General features: G+C 52.3%; 1 pseudogene; it reads right to left on the bottom strand.

Annotated features, from left to right (window-relative positions):
- The window catches only part of LOC116361464 (ras GTPase-activating protein 3-like), a 23,344-nt pseudogene extending 13,588 nt beyond the window's left edge, over positions 1 to 9,756 (bottom strand).
- Between the last annotated feature and the right edge of the window lie 244 nt (positions 9,757 to 10,000).

Genomic DNA, 10,000 nt, shown 5'->3' with positions numbered 1-10,000 from the left:
AACAGTAGGCTGGCTACACCTGGAAAACTACTGGAGAACAGTAGGCTGGCTACACCTGGAAAAGGACTGGAGAACAGTAGGCTGGCTACACCTGGAAAAGGACTGGAGAACAGTAGGCTGGCTACACCTGGAAAAGGACTGGAGAACAGTAGGCTGGCTACACCTGGAAAAGGACTGGAGAACAGTAGGCTGGCTACACCTGGAAAAGGACTGGAGAACAGTAGGCTGGCTACACCTGGAAAAGGACTGGAGAACAGTAGGCTGGCTACACCTGGAAAAGGACTGGAGAACAGTAGGCTGGCTACACCTGGAAAAGGACTGGAGAACAGTAGGCTGGCTACACCTGGAAAACTACTGGAGAACAGTAGGCTGGCTACACCTGGAAAAGGAAAGGACTGGAGAACAGTAGGCTGGCTACACCTGGAAAACTACTGGAGAACAGTAGGCTGGCTACACCTGGAAAACTACTGGAGAACAGTAGGCTGGCTACACCTGGAAAAGGACTGGAGAACAGTAGGCTGGCTACACCTGGAGAACTACTGGAGAACAGTAGGCTGGCTACACCTGGAAAAGGACTGGAGAGCAGTAGGCTGGCTACACCTGGAAAACTACTGGAGAACAGTAGGCTGGCTACACCTGGAAAACTACTGGAGAACAGTAGGCTGGCTACACCTGGAAAACTACTGGAGAGCAGTAGGCTGGCTACACCTGGAAAACTACTGGAGAACAGTAGACTGGCTACACCTGGAAAAGGACTGGAGAACAGTAGGCTGGCTACACCTGGAAAACTACTGGAGAACAGTAGGCTGGCTACACCTGGAAAAGGACTGGAGAACAGTACCATCTAACTACACTTCTATAACACATAGTGGATACCATCTAACTACACCTCTATAACACATCGTGGATACCATCTAACTACACCTCTATAACACACGGTGGATACCATCTAACTACACCTCTATAACACACGGTGGATACCATCTAACTACACCTCTATAACACACGGTGGATACCATCTAACTACACCTCTATAACACATAGTGGATACCATCTAACTACACCTCTATAACACATAGTGGATACCATCTAACTACACCTCTATAACACATAGTGGATACCATCTAACTACACCTCTATAACACACGGTGGATACCATCTAACTACACCTCTATAACACACGGTGGATACCATCTAACTACACCTCTATAACACACAGTGGATACCATCTAACTACACCTCTATAACACACAGTAGATACCATCTAACTACACCTCTATAACACACAGTGGATACCATCTAACTACACCTCTATAACACATAGTGGATACCATCTAACTACACCTCTATAACACACAGTGGATACCATCTAACTACACCTCTATAACACACGGTGGATACCATCTAACTACACCTCTATAACACACAGTGGATACCATCTAACTACACCTCTATAACACACAGTGGATACCATCTAACTACACCTCTATAACACACAGTGGATACCATCTAACTACACCTCTATAACACACGGTGGATACCATCTAACTACACCTCTATAACACACGGTGGATACCATCTAATGAGATCTTGAGCACACAGACAGACCAGACGTAGAACCAGGCCTGACAACCCGTTGAAGAGCCCCCACAAACCTCCAGCCGTTACCTTTGGTTTTGTGGTAGGTAAACTCATGGTTAGTGAGGCGAAACCACCTCTTCTTGAAGTTCTTCATCCCGAAACGGTTCCTCCCCTGGGCTCGCTTGATCATGAACCTGGAGAGAAGAAGAAATGAGTGACTGACTGAAGGAGGAAGAGATCGCCAGGAGAGATAATCAGACAGAGAGGTCTTCAGAGAAACACACGAGGTGAAGGACAGGCAGGACGGGCCTGATCCAATACTACTGTAGAGATACCAGGTTATATAGGTTCAGTAGTGAGTCTGGGTCCTGATCCAATACTACTGTAGAGATACCAGGTTATATAGGTTCAGTAGTGAGTCTGGGCCCTGATCCAATACTACTGTAGATATACCAGGTTATATAGGTTCAGTAGTGAGTCTGGGCCCTGATCCAATACTACTGTAGAGATACCAGGTTATACAGGTTCAGTAGTGAGTCTGGGCCCTGATCCAATACTACTGTAGATATACCAGGTTATATAGGTTCAGTAGTGTGTCTGGGGCAGATTGTTGATTAGTTCTCTCTCTCTTACCCCTAACCCCCTCAGTGTTCCCCCCAGTGTTCTCTCTCTTACCCCTAACCCCCTCAGTGTAACCCCCTGTGTTCTCTCTCTCTTACCCCTAACCCCCTCAGTGTTACTCCCTGTGTTCTCTCTCTCTTACCCCTAACCCCCTCAGTGTTACCCCCTGTGTTCTCTCTCTTACCCCTAACCCCCTCAGTGTTATCCCCTGTGTTCTCTCTCTTACCCCCAACCCCCTCAGTGTTACCCCCTGTGTTCTCTCTCTTACCCCCAACCCCCTCAGTGTTACCCCCTGTGTTCTCTCTCTTACCCCCAACCCCCTCAGTGTTACCCCCTGTGTTCTCTCTCTCTTACCCCCAACCCCCTCAGTGTTACCCCCTGTGTTCTCTCTCTTACCCCTAACCCCCTCAGTGTTACCCCCTGTGTTCTCCCCTGTGTTCTCTCTCTCTTACCCCTAACCCCCTCAGTGTTACCCCCTGTGTTCTCTCTCTTACCCCTAACCCCCTGTGTTCTCTCTCTCTTACCCCTAACCCCCTCAGTGTTGCCCCCTGTGTTCTCTCTCTCTTACCCCTAACCCCCTCAGTGTTACCCCCTGTGTTTTCTCTCTCTTACCCCTAACCCCCTCAGTGTTACCCCCTGTGTTCTCTCTCTCTTACCCCTAACCCCCTCAGTGTTACCCCCTGTGTTCTCTCTCTCTTACCCCTAACCCCCTCAATGTTACCCCCTGTGTTCTCTCTCTTACCCCTAACCCCCTCAGTGTTACCCCCTGTGTTCTCTCTCTTACCCCTAACCCCCTCAGTGTTACCCCATGTGTTCTCTCTCTTACCCCTCTTTCAGCATGATGGGAGTCTCGATACTCTTCTGGTTCCATCTCCCTGACGACGAGATTAGGTCCAGGAACTACAGACAGACAGACAGAGGGCGCATCTCAAATTTAAATTAGACATTTTAGTCATTTTAATAGACTCTCTTTTCCAGAGCGACTTACAATAGCAATTAGCTTTTACGTGCCTTGCTCAAGGGCACATCGGCAGATTTTTCACCTAGTCATCTCGGGGATTTGAACCGGTGACCTTTCAGGCTACTGGCCCAACGCTCTGAAATCGCTTATGCTACCTATGCCAAATCACACCCTCTTCACTATGTAGTGCACTACTTCTGACCAGAGCCTAGGCAACATCACCTCCGCCACGCAGACTCTCAACACGGGGGCCCCCCAGGGGTGTATGCTTAGCCCCCTCCTGTAACCACTGTTTACCCACAACTGTGTGGCCATGCACGACTCCAACCCCATCATCAAATATGCTGGACGACACGACGGTGGTAGGGCCTGATCACCGACAGGGCGGAGACCTGGTGGTAGGGCCTGATCACCGACAGGGAGGAGACCTGGTGGTAGGGCCTGATCACCGACAGGGCGGAGACAGAGGAGGGAGGAGACCTGGTGGTAGGGCCTGATCACCGACAGGGAGGAGACAGCCTATAGGGAGGAGGGAGGAGACCTGGTGGTAGGGCCTGATCACCGACAGGGAGGAGACAGCCTATAGGGAGGAGGGAGGAGACAGAGGAGGGAGGAGACAGAGGAGGGAGGAGACAGCCTATAGGGAGGAGGGAGGAGACAGAGGAGGGAGGAGACAGCCTATAGGGAGGAGGTCAGAGACCTGGTGGTAGGGCCTGATCACCGACAGGGAGGAGACAGAGGAGGGAGGAGGTCAGAGACCTGGTGGTAGGGCCTGATCACCGACAGGGAGGAGACAGAGGAGGAAGGAGACCTGGTGGTAGGGCCTGATCACCGACAGGGAGGAGACAGCCTATAGGGAGGAGGAAGGAGACCTGTTGGTAGGGCCTGATCACCGACAGGGAGGAGACAGCCTATAGGGAGGAGGTCAGAGACCTGGTGGTAGGTCCTGATCACCGACAGGGAGGAGACAGCCTATAGGGAGGAGACCTGGTGGTAGGGCCTGATCACCGACAGGGAGGAGACAGCCTATAGGGAGGAGGAAGGAGACCTGGTGGTAGGGCCTGATCACCGACAGGGAGGAGACAGCCTATAGGGAGGAGACCTGGTGGTAGGGCCTGATCACCGACAGGGAGGAGACAGCCTATAGGGAGGAGGTCAGAGACCTGGTGGTAGGTCCTGATCACCGACAGCGATGAGACAGCCTATAGGGAGGAGGTCAGAGACCTGGTGGTAGGTCCTGATCACCGACAGCGATGAGACAGCCTATAGGGAGGAGGTCAGAGACCTGGTGGTAGGTCCTGATCACCGACAGGGAGGAGGTCAGAGACCTGGTGGTAGGTCCTGATCACCGACAGCGATGAGACAGCCTATAGGGAGGAGGTCAGAGACCTGGTGGTAGGTCCTGATCACCGACAGCGATGAGACAGCCTATAGGGAGGAGGTCAGAGACCTGGTGGTAGGTCCTGATCACCGACAGCGATGAGACAGCCTATAGGGAGGAAGTCAGAGACCTGGTGGTAGGTCCTGATCACCGACAGCGATGAGACAGCCTATAGGGAGGAGGCCTGGTGGTAGGTCCTGATCACCGACAGCGATGAGACAGCCTATAGGGAGGAGGAAGGAGACCTGGTGGTAGGTCCTGATCACCGACAGCGATGAGACAGCCTATAGGGAGGAGGAAGGAGACCTGGTGGTAGGTCCTGATCACCGACAGGGAGGAGACAGCCTATAGGGAGGAGACCTGGTGGTAGGTCCTGATCACCGACAGCGATGAGACAGCCTATAGGGAGGAGGTCAGAGACCTGGTGGTAGGTCCTGATCACCGACAGCGATGAGACAGCCTATAGGGAGGAGGTCAGAGACCTGGTGGTAGGTCCTGATCACCGACAGCGATGAGACAGCCTATAGGGAGGAGGTCAGAGACCTGGTGGTAGGTCCTGATCACCGACAGCGATGAGACAGCCTATAGGGAGGAGGCCTGGTGGTAGGTCCTGATCACCGACAGCGATGAGACAGCCTATAGGGAGGAGGAAGGAGACCTGGTGGTAGGTCCTGATCACCGACAGCGATGAGACAGCCTATAGGGAGGAGGAAGGAGACCTGGTGGTAGGTCCTGATCACCGACAGGGAGGAGACAGCCTATAGAGAGGAGACCTGGTGGTAGGTCCTGATCACCGACAGGGAGGAGACAGCCTATAGGGAGGAGACAGCCTATAGGGAGGAGGGAGGAGGCAGCCTATAGGGAGGAGACCTGGTGGTAGGGCCTGATCACCGACAGGGAGGAGACAGCCTATAGGGAGGAGGAAGGAGACCTGGTGGTAGGTCCTGATCACCGACAGGGAGGAGACAGCCTATAGGGAGGAGGCAGAGAAGGGAGGAGACCTGGTGGTAGGGCCTGATCACCGACAGGGAGGAGGCAGCCTATAGGGAGGAGACAGCCTATAGGGAGGAGGGAGGAGGCAGCCTATAGGGAGGAGACAGCCTATAGGGAGGAGGCCTGGTGGTAGGGCCTGATCACCGACAGCGATGAGACAGCCTATAGGGAGGAGGGAGGAGACAGAGGAGGGAGGAGACAGCCTATAGGGAGGAGGCATGGCCACCGCAGATCCTTCAGGAACTTTTACAGCTGCACCATAGAGAGCATCTGGTTGTATCACCGTCTGGTAACTGCACCGCTCTCGACCAGAAGGCCCTACAGAGAGTGATGAGCTGGGGGGTGAGCTGGGGGGGTGAGCTGGGGGGTGAGCTGGGGGGTGAGCTGGGGGATGAGCTGGGGGGTGAGCTGGGGGTGAGCTGGTGGTGAGCTGGGGGATGAGCTGAGGGGGGGGCTGGTGGAGAGCTGGGGGTGAGCAGGGGGTGAGCTGGGGGTGAGCTGGGGGGTGATCTGGGGGGTGAGCTGGGTGTTGTGCTGGGTGTTGTGCTGGGGGGTGAGCTGGGTGTTGTGCTGGGTGTTGTGCTGGGGGGTGAGCTGGGGTGTGAGCTGGGTGTTGTGCTGGGTGTTGTGCTGGGGGGTGAGCTGGGTGTTGTGCTGGGTGTTGTGCTGGGGGGTGAGCTGGGGTGTGAGCTGGGTGTTGTGCTGGGGGGTGAGCTGGTGGTGAGCTGGGGGATGAGCTGAGGGGGGGGGCTGGTGGAGAGCTGGGGGTGAGCAGGGGGTGAGCTGGGGGTGAGCTGGGGGGTGATCTGGGGGTGAGCTGGGGGATGAGCTGGGGGTGAGCTGGGGGGTGATCTGGGGGGTGAGCTGGGGGATGAGCTGGGGGGTGAGCTTGGGGGTGAGCTGGGGTGTGAGTTGGGGGTGAGCTGGGGGATGAGCTGTGGGGTGAGCTGGGGGTGAGCTGGGGGTGAGCTGGGGGGTGAGCTGGGGGGTGAGCTGGGTGTGAGCTGGTGGTGAGCTGGGGATGAGTTCCCAGACATCCAGGACGTACAGCCAGTGTCTGACAAGGACTGTTCTCCACGCTCCTGTCCTGCAGGGGGTACCGGTGCATCAAGGTTCAGACAAACAGACTCCTAAACCGCTTCTATCCCCTGACCATAAGACAAGGACTGTTCTCCATGCTCCTGTCCTGCAGGCGGTCCCGGTGCATCAAGGTTCAGACAAACAGACTCCTAAACCGCTTCTATCCCTGGCCATAAGACAAGGACTGTTCTCCACGCTCCTGTCCTGCAGGCGGTCCCGGTGCATCAAGGTTCAGACAAACAGACTCCTAAACCGCTTCTATCCCCTGGCCATAAGACAAGGACTGTTCTCCACGCTCCTATCCTGCAGGCGGTACCGGTGCATCAAGGTTCAGACAAACAGACTCCTAAACCGCTTCTATCCCCTGACCATAAGACAAGGACTGTTCTCCACGCTCCTGTCCTGCAGGCGGTACCGGTGCATCAAGGTTCAGACAAACAGACTCCTAAACCGCTTCTATCTCCTGACCATAAGACAAGGACTGTTCTCCATGCTCCTGTCCTGCAGGGGGGTACCGGTGCATCAAGGTTCAGACAAACAGACTCCTAAACCGCTTCTATCCCCTGGCCATAAATCTGGTAAATCGCTATCAACTTCCTCTCTCCTTCTCCCAAAGACTATCCACACTGACTAATCACCAGGGGGCTGGTCAGTACCAGAACCTTAGAGCTCTCATTCTGAAACACTGGGGCTGGTCAGTACCAGAACCGTAGAGCTCTCATTCTGAACACTGGGGGCTGGTCAGTACCAGGACTATAGAGCTCTCATTCTCCCAGCCACAGAGCAGAGACTCTCGTTCTCCCAGCCACAGAGCAGAGACTCTCGTTCTCCCAGCCACAGAGCAGAGACTCTCGTTCTCCCAGTCACAGAGCAGACTCTCATTCTCCCAGCCACAGAGCAGAGACTCTCGTTCTCCCAGCCACAGAGCAGAGACTCTCGTTCTCCCAGCCACAGAGCAGAGACTCTCGTTCTCCCAGCCACAGAGCAGAGACTCTCGTTCTCCCAGCCACAGAGCAGAGACTCTCGTTCTCCCAGCCACAGAGCAGAGACTCTCGTTCTCCCAGCCACAGAGCAGAGACTCTCGTTCTCCCAGCCACAGAGCAGAGACTCTCGTTCTCCCAGCCACAGAGCAGAGACTCTCATTCTCCCAGCCACAGAGCAGAGACTCTCATTCTCCCAGCCACAGAGCAGAGACTCTCGTTCTCCGAGCCACAGAGCAGAGACTCTCGTTCTCCCAGCCACAGAGCAGAGACTCACGTTCTTCACAGCGTCGCCATACTTCTGCTCGTTGAAGTAATCGTAGAAGGCCGCCATGTAAGTCTCTTTAAAACTAGCTGATTTGGACTTGGCCAGGCTACCCAGGGTCTGGATGGTCTTTGAGATGAGGGTGAGGGTCCGAGACGTGGCGGGGTCCTGAGGAGGAGACGGACTAAGGTTAGAACACTACCGACACACAACATACTAACACACTGTTAACCACAACATACTAACACACTGTTAACCACAACATACTAACACACTGTGACACACAACATACTAACATACTGTTAACCACAACATACTAACACACTGTTAACCACAACATACTAACATACTGTTAACCACAACATACTAACACACTGTTAACCACAACATACTAAGACACTGTTAACCACAACATACTAACACACTGTTAACCACAACATACTAACACACTGTTACCACAACATACTAACACACTGTTAACCACAACATACTAACACACTGTGACCCTCAACATACTAACACACTGTTAACCACAACATACTACAACACACTGTGACACACAACATACTAACACACTGTTAACCACAACATACTAACACGCTGTTAACCACAACATACTACACACTGTGACCCTCAACATACTAACACACTGTTAACCACAACATACTAACAACTGTTAACCACAACATACTAATACACTGTGACCCACAAACATACTAACACACTGCTAACCACAACATACTAACACACTGTTAACCACAACATACTAACACACTGTGACACACAACATACTAACACACTGTGACCCTCAACATACTAACACACTGTGACCCTCAACATAGTAACATACTGTTAACCACAACATACTAACACACTGTTAACCACAACATACTAACACACTGTTAACCACAACATACTAACATACTGTTAACCACAAAATACTAACACACTGTTAACCACAACATACTAAGACACTGTTAACCATAACATACTAACACACTGTTAACCACAACATACTAACACACTGTTAACCACAACATACTAACACACTGTTAACCACAACATACTAACACACTGTGAATTCTGTATGAAACACTGTGACCCACAGCAGGGTGAATTCTGCATGAAACACTGTGACCCACAGCAGGGTGAATTCTGTATGAAACACAGTGACCCACAGCAGGGTGAATTCTGTATGAAACACTGTGACCCACAGCAGGGTAATTCTATATGAAACACTGTGACCCACAGCAGGGTGAATTCTGTATGAACACTGATACCACAGCAGGGTGAATTCTGTATGAAACACAGTGACCCACAGCAGGGTGAATTCTGTATGAACAAACCGTGACCCACAGCAGGGTGAATTCTATATGAAACACTGTGACCCACAGCAGGGTGAATTCTGTATGAAACACTGATACCACAGCAGGGTGAATTCTGTATGAAACACAGTGACCCACAGCAGGGTGAATTCTGTATGAAACAAGTGACCACAGCAGGGTGAATTCTGTATGAAACACAGTGACCCACAGCAGGTGAATTCTGCATGAACACAGTGACCCACAGCAGGGTGAATTCTGTATGAAACACAGGACCCACAGCAGGTGAATTCTGCATGAAACACAGTGACCCACAGCAGGGTAATTCTGTATGAACACAGTGACCCACAGCAGGGTGAATTCTGTATGAAACACAGTGACCCACAGCAGGGTGAATTCTGCATGAAACACTGTGACCCACGCAGGGTGAATTCTGTATGAAACACTCAAGGAGCTAGAATGTGTTCTCACTGGGTGATGCGGTCGCAGCTGAAAAGGTTGGAGAGAGGATGGCCGGCGAAGAATCGCAGGAAGATGAACTACTGACCGCTGTGTACTCACATCCTGGTCGACTACAGAAACACAGAGAGGATGTTAGCACATGCAGCAGGGGCAGCGCACTATCAGACTAGAGTTTCCACCTACTGGAGAAAAAAACCCAATGATAAAGACAGGAAGTAAACAGAACAAGTCTTTAAACAACATCACAGAGACTAGAGGGACAGAGAGACAGAGACAAAGAGAGAGATAGAGAAAGAGAGAGAGAGAGAGAGAGAGGGAGAAAGGGAGGAGGGAAAGAGAGGGAGGAGAGAGAGG

The sequence above is a fragment of the Oncorhynchus kisutch genome, unplaced genomic scaffold, assembly GCF_002021735.2.
Source record: "Oncorhynchus kisutch isolate 150728-3 unplaced genomic scaffold, Okis_V2 scaffold700, whole genome shotgun sequence".
NCBI lineage: Eukaryota > Metazoa > Chordata > Actinopteri > Salmoniformes > Salmonidae > Oncorhynchus > Oncorhynchus kisutch.
This window is presented reverse-complemented; position numbering and strand designations above follow the sequence as displayed.